Raw genomic sequence first — 15,889 nt, forward strand, 5'->3', positions numbered from 1 at the left:
AAAAAGAACTGCCATCGCTCACTCACTGAACGAACGTAAAGACCTTCTCCTCTGCCTTTTGTTAAGAAATCAAACTGTACACAACAGGATGGTACTGAACAGGCGAGTGAGAGTGCATGGGCGTAAATCATTTGTTTTTTCAAGTTGATTCTAAATGTCAGCAAAAATTAGCAACAAGTATATCTTTAGGATCCATATCCTGTATCAAATAACACAAAGCAGACATCATTTAATTGCTGTATTCTCATTGGAGGAGAAACACTATAATATAAGCTCCCAAGTGGTGCAGCGGTCTGAGGCACTGCACGTCAGGGCTAGAGGCGTCACTACAGACACCCTGGATCCAATTCAGGCTGTATCACAACCGGCCGTGATTGGGAGTCCAACAGGACGGCGCACAATTGGCCCAGCGTCGTCCGGGTTTGGACGGTGTAGGCCGCCATTGTAAACAAGAATTTGTTCTTAACTGACTTGCCTAGTTAAATAAAGGTTCAATCAAATTTTTGTCTAAGGCCAAACAAACCCAGACATCCTGTGTGATTAGACAGTCAGGACAATAGAGGAGTGTCACTGACTGCTTAAGTCAAGTACAGTAAACGTGCTATAGTGCTGTCTGTATGATGACACGATTCCTCCTGAACAGGTTGTGAGCGGTTGCACCAGCATTTGGGACAGTCAGTATACAGCCTTGCACGTCTCAGTCTTTCCCTCAGGTAGGGCATGTTCATTGTAAATCTGGGGCAGAGGACTTCTCCACGCCTTCTTCGGTGTTTACTCACACTCATTGTGGCTGGAACCACTTTATGACACTAATCCCGTAGACTGTCATTGACCCGGCCCATGAACATATCTGCCACACCATCCAGTTCTCATTCACAAAGCCCTGCACCATACCTAAACCGCTCTCTGCAACCCGCAGCGCATGTTGTGTGGTGTCTGCATGGTGACAAGGATCCTTAAGAAGCTTAGGCGCATGCATGTACAGTGTGTGTGTGTGTGTGTGTGTGTGTGTGTGTGTGTGTGTGTGTGTGTGTGTGTGTGCGCGTGCGCGTTTTCAGTTGAGACCCTCTCATAAATAGTTAACAGAACGGGGGAGATTGTTAATGGTTGGAAAGGCGCAGAGGACGGAATTAACCACCTTTACTCGTCTTTAATTACTGCGAAGTCCACCTCCGTACCACCGATCTATAAATGCATGGTGAATCCCACGTGGCACTGAAGTTACTCAGTCCAACGTGTCACAGAGATACACCTCAGCAAAAAAAAAGAAAATCCTGGCCCAAAATGTGAACGATAACACAGAAATTGGGACAAACCGTACGTCCTTCTGTGTATTTTGGGATCCCACTAATTCATTTGGATAATACTATAAAAAAAAAATGATATCTTAAAAAAAAAGAAGAAATGATGAGAAAAAAAATGAATTTGAAGAGAGAGAAGTCCTAGGGGGATATGTGATGAATCCAGGTCTTAGGGGTGTTCCAGGGAGTAAAATAAGGTTGAACCTCAATAGGATCAACATTCAGGGCAAAAATGCAATAAAAGTAGAAATCCGACAGAGAAAATGATCTGCAATTAGGACAAACAGCACTAAAAGCAAGTTCAAAGATAATTGTTTTCAGAGGGGTGTGTGACTGACTCGGTTGAATCCCAGGGTAGCCAGTTTGTGTGGTGGAGAGAGAGACAGAGAGAAAGAGAGTGATAAAGGCAGAAAGACAAAGATAGAGACTAGTGTGTGAGCGAGAGAGAAAGAGAGAGAGAGAGAGATGAGAGACAAGCGAATTAAAGAGAGAGATAGAAGGAGAGCAGAAGGAGAGCAGAAGTCCAAAGTGAGATGGGGGGGTTAAGGGAAAGTCGCCGAAGGTGAAATCTTCCATTGGTATTTGAGGAAAAAGGAAACGAACAAAGACACCCTGCCGAACAAGCACCGATCCATCATAAGACCACGCCATAAAAAAAACAAGTGTCCCCAACACACTTATCCCCTCACACATCTTTCCACAAAGAGGCTTATTGTTGTTGCCTTTCACAACACATTGGCCTTTGATGGATTCTGCCCACTAAAGAAAAGGGCCCGAATGAAAGGCAGGGGTGTATGAAGAAGGGGGGAAACATGCTTAAACAAAGATATGAATTAAATGAAAAGAAGTTGTGAGATGACCCAGGACCCAGGACTGAAGAGCTGTCCCTGAGCTGTCCCCGAGGCCCGAGCACTAAGCCAAAGCCTTCACACAAAGACTATAGAATTCATTTGTATCATTAGTGACATGAATAAATGTTAATAATAATGTCTATTCTATCATTATTTACCTGACTACATAAAAACCACTGTAAATATCCTATGAGAAACAGTCTAGAGTTGGTAGTTCTTAGTACTTCTCTTTGGACTGCTATGGTAATGTATTTATTTATATATATATATATATATATTTTTTTTTACAACTTGACAAGCCAATCCCTAAACCTCACCAATTCTTATAGTGAATATCCTGTGAAAAAGCCCTACTTGCATATCAGCACCTGGTAGATCATGGCACCAAAGATCGGCCTTTTTTTCAAGCCTGCACAGTGAAGTCACTCATTGGCATGTCTCAAAACATAACATAATTGTGTTTTAGCGGAATGAGACGGGGGACTAAAAATACACACAATGGCGTAGAGATGAGCAAACACAACCAAAAAAAGAAGAGAAAAGAAAGTGTTTGTCCTTCAGCACAGTGTTTTCTCTGTACTGTCCCACAGCCAATAACTGTGGAATAAACGGATATGTGATTTAAACCCCATTGTTTTAAAGAGCTGCTGCTATATTTAGTCGCTTTCGCTTCATGCGATAGAATTTTGCCAATTTTTTGGGGTATATGTGTACTTGGACTGCATATCTCACGTTGTGTGAGCAAGTGTAAGTGTGTGTGCATGTGTGAAAAAAACAACAGTTCAACCATGCGATTTTTGCAATTAGAAAAGACACAAAAAAATAATTATTCTGCAGCACACTCAGGCGACATATCCTGAATCGACGATGCACGGATCACGTGTTTAATAAAAAGGTTAATCAGTTGTTAATCAGAGGATTAATAACTTGTTATTTTCTTTACAAAACCATTAATATTATGCCATAAATATTTAATGTTGATGGGTCATTTTTTGGGGGGAGTAGGGGCGCGGGCTAGAGTGAGCAATACACAGGCTAATGTGCATTAATCATGCTTTGGTGAAGACAAATACATTCATTCATGTTTATTAATACAACCTTGGAGAAAACAATACTCTTTACATTATGAAAAAAAACTTATTCATGAAGTATTTATCAACAATGCCACAAAAGGACAGAGATTAGGGACTGGAGACTGGAGACAAGGTCCAAAGTCAAAAAATGCTGGGGGCAAAAGTTCATTAACATTTAAGATAAATGCATAAATGGCTTAAGGAAGGGGGGTCGATGCTGATTCACATTGTCGGGGCTGTGTCGGGAGGGGTGGTGGGGGTGAGAGTCTGTTTTGGGGGAAGGGGGGTTAAACAGAGATTTTCTGTCCATTTCTTAACAAATTACCCTGCCGGTTTTGCTAATCAAAGCAAAACAAATATTGCTTTTCGTTCGCTCCATTTGCTGAATGAACATATGACGTTCCCAAAATGCTCATTCCCAGCTCAAATGTAATTAAATTGTGCCTTTAGTGAAAACATGCAGTGGTACTCCAATTAGTTCTGTTTTTGTCATCGGGAGAGAAAAAATGGAATCGGGCATGCCCAAGGCACCGTCGTGTCCCGGAATGATACAATGCCTTGGCGGTATGGAGTGGGTGTGTATTTGAGATGGTGTCTGGGTACGTTAGGGTGATAGGGTTGCAGAGTGTTTATGAGTTGGATGAGTTTCGGGGGGGGGGTTGCTTGTTGTTGTGAGGTGGATACAAAGTCTACGTGTTTTGTCGGACGGTGGATGTGACTATTTGAGACGGTGGGTGGAGTAGGATCTCTCCCTTTCTCTGGTTTTCTTCACATTCTTGTTCGTCTGTCTCTCTCTATACATACATATCTCTGTGAAGTATGTGGGAAGCAAACTATTGAACTGGCTAACTAAGTAATTGCTTATTTTTATTTAACTCCTAAATGGTGTTTTTTATTATTGAGGGACTACATGGATTGCCCTGCAAAATGTCATCCATCTACTTGTCGATGAATCTATAAATTCATTTAGCGATTAGTCTACCTGATATGCGTTTTACCCATGTCTGAACACCTTTATTGGCAATCAATGGAATGCAAAGAATGTCGGAAACTAAGTAACTTGCAGGCCTGAGGACATATACAAAATCGGATATTTGTCAATGGCCACGCATCAAGTCCTGTTGCTGGACTTCTAGATACAGAGAAAATGTATAATACCCACTGGCAGATCACAATGTAATACGCAATGCAGAGCCGTGTGTCCACGTGGCTGTGAGCTTTGTGTCTCTGCGTGTCTGTCTGTGTCTGTGTGCCTATATTATCCCTAATATCTTACCCTCATCTCTGTAAAACAGAGGAGAGAAGGAGAGAGAGAGAGAGAGAGAGAGAGAGAGAGAGAGAGAGAGAGAGAGAGAGAGAGAGAGAGAGAGAGAGAGAGAGAAAAGGCAAAGAGGGCAAGCAAGGGAGAGATTGAAGATGAAAAGAGAGAGGGGAGATCCATTTTGTGTTGAGTTAAACACTGATTTCATCATCTGGGTAAAACACATAACTTAAAACTGAAATCAAATATTAAAAATGACAGGCCTTATAAGTGCGGTGAGTGATCCGGGGTCACGGAGGGAGGGAGGCGCGGGCGGCTTGTCAGCCACTATCTGTCAGAGTGAATTAGAAACAATCAGGGGGGGCTGAAAGGGAAGGTGATTGTTATTAGGCAGCAGGGCTGTGAGCAGGCTCCCCAGATGTGGCCATGCATATAAAAGAACAGGAAGCCAGCAGTTTAATTCAGGAAGCGCTGGCGTACACGGCTGCACAAAGCAGGAAGGGGGGGGGGGGCTTTGTCGCTAATAAGCTCAAAGTTACTTTGATAACAGGCAGGGTTAGGCGCCGGAATAAAAGCACTTTTCTTTTCTTTTTCTATGGTTTTTTTTTCACACACCCCCCTCACCAGTCAGTCAATATCTAGGAAATGTAATGGGAGTGGAGAAATCGGGGGTGAAATGTAGATAAGTCGACCTTAACACGCGAAGGGGAAGAGACGGCTGTGCCCATATATCAATTACCCCTGCTATCATAGGAGGATGATGAAGGGTTTGAGTGTTGGGCTCCAGACCCCCCCCCGCCCAGCCCCCTTCGGTCCCTTTTGTCGCCTGACAGTCTCCCCCTTCGGTTCCCCTCTCCCCTGCGCCGGGTAGGGAGGAGGACGGACGTGCCTGCTTTTGACTCCAGCGCCAGACCTGCTATCTGTCAAGGGCTCCCACTGCTCCTCTGAGACAGACCATCATGCCTACAGATTGTTGTCACGGACGACGGCAGGGGGCTGGGAGGGAGGGGTAGATATGTACAATATGTTTTCAAAGGGCGCAGGGCTTGATTGGAATGATAAGGAGAGACGCTAATCTGCTAGGATACGGCCTCAAAGGCACATTGGCTCTGACACTTAAACCCTCGCGCCACAGGGAAACAGCTCCCTGGTAAACCCCTATAGACCCAGGGAGGGCAACTCTCTGCACATGTCGCACTGTCGTACTCCAGTAAGAACTCCACATTCTCTTTCACAAAAACACACTGCTAGGCTAAAAATCATCACTCAATCCTGGATATTTAACATTGGATGTGTTTTTGTGTATTTTTTGGGGGGGTTCTGAGAGGCTGAGGGATTGAGGATATTTTCTACTGACAGCTTTCACATGTTCAGCATTTTCTATGAGTGTATCTCTACAAAGCTGCAGGTAACGCGGGCCCTTTGTCTCAAGCACTAGTAGCATTGAACTCCAGCAATGTGAAATCAATGAAATGTGAAAATGAAGGACGTCGTTGAGACTTATGCTTTCAAAGTGCCTCCATCTCCTTGAAACAGTGAATGGCTTTGATTCCCATTTCTCTTTGTAGTTGGAGAGATATCTCCGAAAATTATCCCAGGCTTGAGGTTGAGCGCTCCAGTAATAGGTTTAAACCGCTAAATGAAAGCTTTCTGTTTATCGTTGATCATTTGCACGGTATAGGTACGCACACTTCTCCGGGTTTGTGCCTTCCAGGTTTGTGTTCGGAGTTTAAGACGAGAGGGCGGTATGTGGTGTTGAACATGTTGCTGCTAAATATTCCCCGGGGTAATAACAGTGTATACATGACGATTGGAAGTGTGAGGAAACGAAAGAAAGAGGGGGGGGGCGTTGGGTAAAGGAAGAGACCATACGAGAAACGTACGGAGAGAGAGACTTCCAAAGGACACATGTAGCGAGAAATTTTTAAAAAGCCAGGTACGCAGACAGAGCGAGAGAGAGGACGGAGCGGAAAGAAGGGGGTGAGAGTCCGACAGTGGAAGGAAGAGGGAGAGGAACAGAGATTTAGTGGAGGGAGGCGGAGTGAGGTGTCCCTGATAGTCAGATCCTTCCTTACAGGACATGTCTTAGATTTCAGCGCGATTAGATTGCGAGGGATACGGAGATGTCCCGGCGGAGTATCGGTAAATCATCACTATGAGGTCTGGGATTTAGCTTTAGCCTGGGTCTAAGCTAGCTAACCTACCGGCTTTTTTGAAGAACACTACCCAATGTCCCTGCTTATTTTGTGTTTGTGTGTAGCTTTCCCAGTCAGTGTTAAGAGAGAGTGAAAGGGAGGAGGTGGGTGGAGGAGAGAGAAAAGGAATCACAAAAAAAGAAAGATATTGGGGGCTTAAGAGGCAAATCATTTCCTTTGTGCAGTGTGCTAATCATGACTCCAGCCATAACGAGCTTTAGTCTCCTCCATAGACACAGACAGTGTGCTTTAAGCCTTCACACAGATCACTACTGTAGAGAAGGAGTGACCATAAAAACAGAATGGCCTTCACTTACGGCTCCCCCTTCTCTATTTTTTTATTTTATTTTCTGTACTATGAATAAATTGAGTCTGTCCCGGACATGAAAATGTCAAATACCTAAAATACACCTAGGCTAAATAGCGTATTAATTTTTAATGCTCGCTCATCCTATGCTGCTATTCTCATATCTAGCCTGTCTGCCAACAGCTGTTGCAGGCTCCCTCACAGGGGATTTATCATCCATCTAAAAGAGAAAGGGAGCGTTGTTCAAAAGACAAGGAAGGGAGCCTTATTTTCATGGATCCGTACCTCTCGTTTAATTCAAGCCTGAAACTTCTCCCTGTGATATACGAGGAGAATTCAATTACACTAATGCCAAAACATAAATTGTTCATGATTCGTCCCATATTTCTCATGTTATAATTGCTAGCTAGCTCTTGTAAATGAAAAAGACATAGGGTGGGTAGGCAGGAAGTGGAAGTACAGTGACATTGGAGAGGTGGCACAAGGGGAGGGGAAGACTTGGAACAGACATGTTTCAGTGTGGGAACTGAATGGCATTCATGTGTGTTTTTAGGTGGCATGTGGCTGATGATTATGGTAGATTATCACAATCCAGATTGTAACAAGTTACAAGCATTAGCAGAAGCCTATGGCAACGTAGAGAGAGAGAGAGAGCGATGTGAGTGTGACAGAGCTGTGCCAGTGGGACAGGGGGACTGATCACTGATCAGTGTGTGACAGAAGGTGTGTGGTGGGGGGGGGGGCATACCTTAACACACTAACTGCATACTGGTCTGGAGCCTGTCTGTTTGGTTCGAGGAGACCCAGGCAGTCACTCCCACTGAGTCACTACAGCACACAGCAATGACAACCGACCTAGAGGGATGTGTCTCTGTCCTGTCCTGTCAGAGAGTGAGAGAGAGAGAGAGAGAGAGAGAGAGAGAGAGAGAGAGAGAGAGGGAAAAGAGAGAGAGAGGGAAAGAGAGAGAGAGAGGGAAAGAGAGAGAGAGGGAAAGAGAGAGAGAGAGGGAAAGAGAGAGAGAGGGAAAGAGAGAGAGAGAGAGAGAGAGGAGAGAGAGAGAGAGAGAGAGAGAGAGAGAGAGAGAGAGGGGGGGGAGAGAGAGAGAGAGAGAGGCAGATGATGTCAAGTGAAATGTAACAAATTCTCTGAATGGCGGCGATGCGCAGAGGTCAAGGAAATGCAGACGGAAAAGGTTAAAGATGAAATAAAAGCTGTGCCTTGCAGCGGGCTGAAAATCTATCCCTCCAAGGCAAGGCCATCGCTGACGCGCGGCAGACAAGATGCTAAATACTGCACGGCACTCTGGGATCTTTCATTTTCATCCGATCAATAAGGGCTTATATTTATCAGGATTCCAAGCAGCTGCCACATCTGACAACCTCCACTTCATTTTCTCACTCCTCCTCCTCCTCACGCTGAATCGGGAGCCATCGACCATAAAAGAGACTGAGGCCTCTAGCTTTGCTATTTACACCCACAGACACAATTCCATTAAAGGACCCCCCCCCTTTTCTGGTTAAAGAAACATGCGTTGTCATTATGGTTTTGGCAACAGACCACCACACTCTTCATATACTCTTTGTTCCCCTTATCCCCACCCATAACGCCACAAAGAGAAGACAGACTTCCGCCGTTTACACAGTAGACCCCTTTTCTAATGTTTGAGATTCGTTTAAAATAACCACATTTGTGAAGTCCCCCCTATAATTCAAAGTATTAAAATGAGAGGAAGATTTGTTAAGGGGGCGAGTTAAAATAGCTCAATCTCTAATCATCTGTACGACAATATTTGCTGTGAGGCATTCTAAATAGATTATCGCTGGTCCATCTGTGTCATCATTGATTTATAAGGCATTAAGCTGCTTTGGAAAAAGAGAGGCCTTCCCACTACAGCAAAAGGGTTCTAGAAACTATTTCCTTTAAGCGTTGGTGAGAGGGGAAGTAAAAATAGGACGGCTGTATCCGGTTTTGGGAAGTGTGAATCTTCTTCTTTTTTATTACAAAGAGATGTGGAGGAGGGGAGGAAGTGCACAAAAAAACACACACACACACACACACACAAACACAAACACAAAAACAAGGGACATCATTAACATATGAATACTATATGCAAATGGTTAGCAGAGAGCAGATGTTGGTGCATTTAATTGACCTATATGTGAATTGCATCCAAACCTTTTTACTCTGTTACTACGCCCAGTGTACAATATAACTGGATTCAGGGACTGGCACGGAGAACAGCAGTGTGAATGGGGACTAGACGGAGTACGATACCGTTTGAACGCGAGAGACGGAGAGAAAAGGCGTTTCAAAGGAGAGCGGCGTATTGACAGGAAGCTGTCAGCCGGATGAAACCCAAACACAGCGCCTGGCCGCCACCGTCCCTCTGCTGTCTCGCGCGGATGACGTCACCGTGCGACGGTGGAAATGGATCACTTAATGGCCTTTGGAGAGCAATGACGTCTGTGACATGTTACTGTATGCAGCATTAAGGCCTGGATTAGAGCACACTGTCTTGATGGATATTCATATTTAGACTTCTCAATCCTCTCTAATTCTCCCTGCCATTTGCTTCTCCCTCTTTTCCCCCCTTTCTGCCTCTCATTAGCTTCTCCCTCTTTTCCCCCCTTTCTGCCGGAGAAAGGCGAGAAGTCACGCATCTTAAGCTGAAATGTTTGCATGGGTGAGCCATGAGAAACACAGATGCTATTTTCATCTAGGCTCTGCCTCCTTGTCTCCCTCCCTTTCTCCTGCTTGGGAATGTCATTAAATTGTATTAAATAGCCTTTTGTCCAGAGGGCAAGGACCACCCCGATATATGATAATACATTAATGCCCCAGTGTTGCAACCAGTGAGCTGAGACGATTTTAAGGCCGAGAGCTGGGCGGAACAAGCATGAAGCCCCATTTGTGTGTGCGTATTTGCGTGTGTGCGCGCACGCGCATGTGTGTCTATACGTGTGCATGTGGCTCTCTAACAACTGTGACACATACTAATAGAAACATACCTAATAAATAACAAGCTTTCAGGGTCTGGCAAGCTGACATTTTCTCTGTGAGCAGGACAATTTCATATCTGCGGTGCAGGGAACCAAATTGCATCACACGGAGATGCCAGCGGATTAGCATAAAAATTAACACTTAAATTTCAGCTTATTGCCAACCCCACTCCTGCTCCTCCTGCCACACAACAATCAATTCCTCTTATAAATCTGATTAGATTCCATGACGCTTATTATCCTAGGCATGTCCCTACACTGCCTTCCAAGGCTCCAATACCTATTTGTTTAAATAGAATGAAAGAGCTGATAAATCTATAGGTGCGCTTCTCATGCACACACACAGGCCACCTCTCCCCCCACTCTCTCCCTCCATCACCCTCTCTCTCTCTCTCTCTCTCTCTCTCTCTCTCTCTCTCTCTCTCTCTCTCTCTCTCTCTCTCATAGTAAGTCTGATTTACAGATCACCAGTGATGTGGAAAAATAGAGAGGGAAATCAATCTTGATGGATATGCTGTAGCACTGTAAAACTTAGCTGATGTCCAGATTGTTCTGAAACCAAGCAAAAACGAGTTCATTCATTTCTAAAAATAAAAAATAAAAGAAGTTAACACTTTGTACGGCCTCCAACGTTCTGAGCTTGTTTATATATGTTGGTTCAGAGACCACCTTTGCTTGCTCTCCCTCCTTTGACCACCTCCCTCCGAAGACACTTTCTCGACCCTTTCCATCTCATGAAAGCTACGTGTTTTTTCTCTCTCTTCTAAATCGCTTCTCCTTTTTGAGACTCTTTATGTAATGAATAGCGCCATAGAAGTTGAAAAGAACATTATTGTTATTATAAAATGTCAATCCAATAACAACGTTTTTGGTCTTTTTTTACTTCTTTTGACCAGCCATAGAGTACTCCTTTTCAGTCATTCATCACGTGCACAGCTGCTTCCAGTGTTTATCTATGGGGAAATTGGAGCAAGGAAAACCGTCTCATATTGGAAAGCTTAATACTGTTGCAATGAAATATTTGTCAATATAGCACTTTGGAAAACATTGCACAAATACGCAGTGAAAGCCGAACGCACGTCGGGCGGCTTGCTAGGCAGAGAGACTCCCTTTTGTTTAGATAAATGGCATTTCACCGCATCCAGATGTCTTTCAGCGCCGTTCAGCCACCGTTCCCTGCGCTCCAAGATGGACGCTAAATGTACACAAACAGTTATTTCTAATTGCATTCCGTGCAGAACGGTGCCACGGTCCCCAGACCACAGCTCCGTCTTAAGGTGAACTACCGCTCAGATCCAGGGCTTTAAGACTGGAGGATGAGCCGTGGTTGAGAGGAGGCAGAGTTTGTGTGTTGTGTGTACGCCTGCTCTGGGCCTGTGAACAGGAGAGACGTTTTTATCCTCTCTCCCGGGTTGAGGAATCCACGTCGGCGTGACGCCGCGTCACATTGTAGGCCACGCGCCTGAGGAGATCTGGGACAGAGGTGTGCCAAGGCTGAGTCAGGCGTTACCAAATAAGACTGGTATATAATAAGGCTCCCCCGATTCGATGCCCAAACTGCTCTACGCCACAGTGGAGCAAAGAGGGGAAAAGAGGGAGAGAGAGAGAGAGAGAGAGAGAGAGAGAGAGAGGGAGGAATGTGAAACAGAGGGAGTAAAAGAGAGAGAGAGAACGTCTGATGTTATAAGTGGATAACAACAGCCCCTGCTATGCAGCAGCAGAAGCGCAGAACCATTTCAACCAGCTAAACTCCCCCCTCTAGCCACCCCTCTATTCTTATGTTAACATCGCTAAAGAGTGGGCCCACCCAGCAGTAGAAACTTCAGGAAAAAGAATATATTTCTCTCCAACGCCTAATGTAACTTACACCATCCATAAGAGTAAACTCCAGCAACACCAATACATTTACTGTGCTTTTAAAGCATATTACCTTTCACAGGGTTTATGAACAATAAACGGGGTGCTTAGCTGGTCTATTTTCTCTCTGTAATGCCACGCAATGGTGGGGGAAGAGTTTGAAAGTCTTTAAATTCAGAGTAAACACTGCTTTCTTTGTTGATTGTAGTATTCCGTTGTATTTTTTTAACATATTTTTTTCTCCATCAGACCTTGTTTTTTTTTCTCTCCAAACAATACATCCCCTCTCGCATCTGAAGTACACACCTCACTGACATTTTATAGGTGAAACCCTGTTGAACGGAGAGACATACCTCATACCGTACTTTCTACCGGAGTTTTCTTTTTATGGCCGTGCGTGCGTAATTAAGGCAGCATGTCCTATCGCTCAGCCATCTATATGCAGAGGCCTTTATTTATTAAACAACTTCATAGTGAAATGTTTGCGTTCTCAGCATTCGGCGGGGCCCACCCACAGATTATTATTTCATACCTCTCCGGGACTTTTTGAAGAGTTTATGCTTAGAGCGGTTATTGTTTTTGATTATGGCAGTCTCTTAAGACTCGACGAGACCGGGCTAAAAAACATGTTTACAGAATCCGTGTGTGAACCTGAAGGCCGAACCCAGGCCAAATGTACATTCGCCATATGATTTACGGACATCAGATTAAACTATTTATGTCCATGCACGGCTGTGTAAAATTCACTGCTTGGGGCTTTTTAGGAGTGCACACGCATGTTTGCATTTCTCACTGTGTTTAATGGAATTTGATGGAAAGATTGAGTGTTTAGACTTCATCAGAGTGATACAAAAAAATTATAGTACAGTCAGCAAATGCTTATTATCGGCTTATTGGAGTAGTAATATCTAATATCACCCATTTAAAAAGTTGTTCCCAGTATTGCAAACACACACACACACAGGCACGTGCACGCACACACACACACTGCAAACTTGCATATTCACAAACCAAAAACACACATCAAGGTTGTCTGGGGGCCTACAAGGCTGTGTGGGTCACTGTGTGTCTGGCTGTAGAGTCTGGGGGGGGTGGCAGTTTCTGTGTAGTTTCAGGATCAGGCTGAAAGTAAAAGTGAGTTGTGTTCGTGGAGAGACAACACTAGACAGGATCAGGCTGAAAGTAAAAGTGAGTTATGTTTGCAGAGAGACAACACTAGACAGGATCAGGCTGAAAGTAAAAGTGAGTTGTGTTCGTGGAGACACAACACGAGACAGGATCAGGCTAAAAGTAAAAGTGAGTTATGTTTGCGGAGAGACAACACTAGACAGGATCAGGCTGAAAGTAAAAGTGAGTTATGTTTTCCGGAGAGACAACACTAGACAGGATCAGGCTGAAAGTAACAGTGAGTTGTGTTCGTGGAGACACAACACGAGACAGAATCAGGCTGAAAGTAAAAGTGAGTTGTGTTCGTGGAGAGACAACACGAGACAGGATCAGGCTGAAAGTAAAAGTGAGTTGTGTTCGTGGAGACACAACACGAGACAGGATCAGGCTAAAAGTAAAAGTGAGTTATGTTTGCGGAGAGACAACACTAGACAGGATCAGGCTGAAAGTAAAAGTGAGTTATGTTTTCCGGAGAGACAACACTAGACAGGATCAGGCTGAAAGTAAAAGTGAGTTATGTTTTCCGGAGAGACAACACTAGACAGGATCAGGCTGAAAGTAAAAGTGAGTTGTGTTCGTGGAGAGACAACACTAGACAGGATCAGGCTGAAAGTAAAAGTGAGTTATGTTTGCAGAGAGACAACACTAGACAGGATCAGGCTGAAAGTAACAGTGAGTTGTGTTCGTGGAGACACAACATGAGACAGAATCAGGCTGAAAGTAAAAGTGAGTTGTGTTCGTGGAGACACAACACGAGACAGGATCAGGCTGAAAGTAAAAGTGAGTTGTGTTCGTGGAGACACAACACTAGACAGGATCAGGCTGAAAGTAAAAGTGAGTTATGTTTTCCGGAGAGACAACACTAGACAGGATCAGGCTGAAAGTAAAAGTGAGTTATGTTTTCCAGAGAGACAACACTAGACAGGATCAGGCTGGAAGTAAAAGTGAGTTGTGTTCGTGGAGACACAACACGAGACAGGATCAGGCTGAAAGTAAAAGTGAGTTATGTTCGCGGAGAGACAACACTAGACAGGATCAGGCTGAAAGTAAAAGTGAGTTGTGTTCGTGGAGAGACAACACTAGACAGGATCAGGCTGAAAGTAAAAGTGAGTTGTGTTCGTGGAGACACAACACGAGACATGATCAGACGTCGGAGCAGATGTATTTTAATGGTGTCTTCTGATGAGTGATGCTCAGTATACCACCATGCACAATTTAAGTGTGGCACATCGCAGTGAGTCGGGTGGTGGTAGAGCACAGGGCACCTCCAAGAAGCTTCCAGTCAAAGAGGGTTGCTTTTAACACTTACACATGCACCCCCTATCACACCTTTGATGCTCCATCTGACTCTGCTCCCCCCTTTTAGAAATACACAGCAAAGGATGCCGACAATCAGGGTGGACTGGTCACACTCAAGCAGTCACACGTACTGTACTCTATGCCTTGTTAAAAACCGCCATGCAGACACTAACTTTATAAAACAACATTCTAAAGGTTCTGTTTCCTGTGCATCCTTATTTATCCTGGGTAAAAGTGTTAAAAAAAAACATCAGCTTTCCCCTGGAAGAAAAGAAAACACAATCCCATAAATGAATGTTGGTAAAAGGCCTTTGGGCGTAAGCCTGCTTTTTCATGCTCTGTTCCTGATGGAAAGCTCTCCACCGCCGTAACCTATAGCCGTCCCATAGGAGTTGGCCTGGGACAAGCCCTGTCCTCTATGATAACCACATAGAGGACCTATGAATCGCTGGCCATCTAAGGGCTCGGGGCTGTGCTGCGGCGTGCAGACGGGACTTCTGAACCTTTTGGTTAGCCGTCTTTTGATGAAGAAAATGAAGTGATTTGACTTTTAAGATCTGCTCTGCTATTCCATCCCCCCGGCCTCGCTCGTCGCTTCAGTACTGTTCTGAGTTCAGGTGTTCTTTTTCACTCCCTCTGTCTGCTGCTACTTGAGCATATTTACTAAGACACAGCTATATGACTAGCCTGTTAATGACTGGGTAAGAAAGCTACTAGGAGCTCATTCTCTTGCTACTATCCTAATAGTGTATACTGTATATCAGACGTTGACTAGCTACATTTGAGGTGTAAAAAAAATAAAAAATTCTCAGTGCTGACTCCATCTGATTAATAGCTTGACTTGTGCTTAAGGGTAGATGAGTGCCAGGCAGTCTGACCGGAGGCTTGTTAAGGGAAACTAGACGGGTTGATTGGGCCTGCATGACACACGGGCACAGACACACCAGTCACCTATAAACTCGCCAGAGAGGGAGACCCCCAAGTCTCTCCAGTCACATTAGGAAACCGCGCAATGTGTTTGCACTTGTGCTACAGATCATGCTATTCCCACCTCGCATTGGAGTTAGAGTTCTAGCGTAACGGTGTGTGTGTGTGTGTGTGTCTTGCAAACAATCTGTATAACCTGCACAGACCCTGGACCTGCCTGGAGCAGGGCAAAGCCCCATGTGAGAGGCTTGTTCTGCAGCACACAGGCTGTCTCTCTCTCTTTGTCACTTTCCTCACAAGTCTTCAGACCATCATCCCCACACCTAGTTTCATACACTGGCAAATCCACACACACACTGGCGCACGCACGCGCACACGAACACACACACACACACACAGCCTTTTACCACAACACTATGCTAATGTGGTCTACCTCGGCAACAGATCGAAGCCATACTACCAGATCTTGGTTTTAGTGTCCACTGTAGCCTTGTACATCCCTCTCTCCTCACTGCATGGGTTGTAGAAGCCTCACAGCCAAGGGAGTCAGGGCAGACATTTCTTTACCTCAGCCTCACAGCCTAGGGAGTCAGGGCAGACATTTCTTTACCTCAGCCTCACAGCCAAGGGAGTCAGGGCAGACATTTCTTT

At 44.7% G+C, this 15,889-nt stretch overlaps 1 protein-coding gene across 6 annotated transcripts in view; it reads right to left on the reverse strand.

Annotated features, from left to right (window-relative positions):
• LOC112249061 (zinc finger protein 536-like) overlaps window positions 1-15,889 on the reverse strand; it is a 192,789-nt gene that overhangs the window by 118,752 nt on the left and 58,148 nt on the right. For 5 of the 6 annotated variants that reach the window (XM_042320925.1, XM_042320923.1, XM_042320922.1 and 2 more), the window contains one exon: window positions 7,737-7,864. The gene's annotated coding sequence lies outside the window, so the exon portion shown is untranslated. Of the gene's footprint in view, window positions 1-7,736; window positions 7,870-15,889 lie in introns of all 6 variants that reach the window. The other variant, XM_042320924.1, reaches the window with a different exon arrangement.

Source organism: Oncorhynchus tshawytscha, linkage group LG04 (genome assembly GCF_018296145.1).
Source record: "Oncorhynchus tshawytscha isolate Ot180627B linkage group LG04, Otsh_v2.0, whole genome shotgun sequence".
Lineage (NCBI taxonomy): Eukaryota > Metazoa > Chordata > Actinopteri > Salmoniformes > Salmonidae > Oncorhynchus > Oncorhynchus tshawytscha.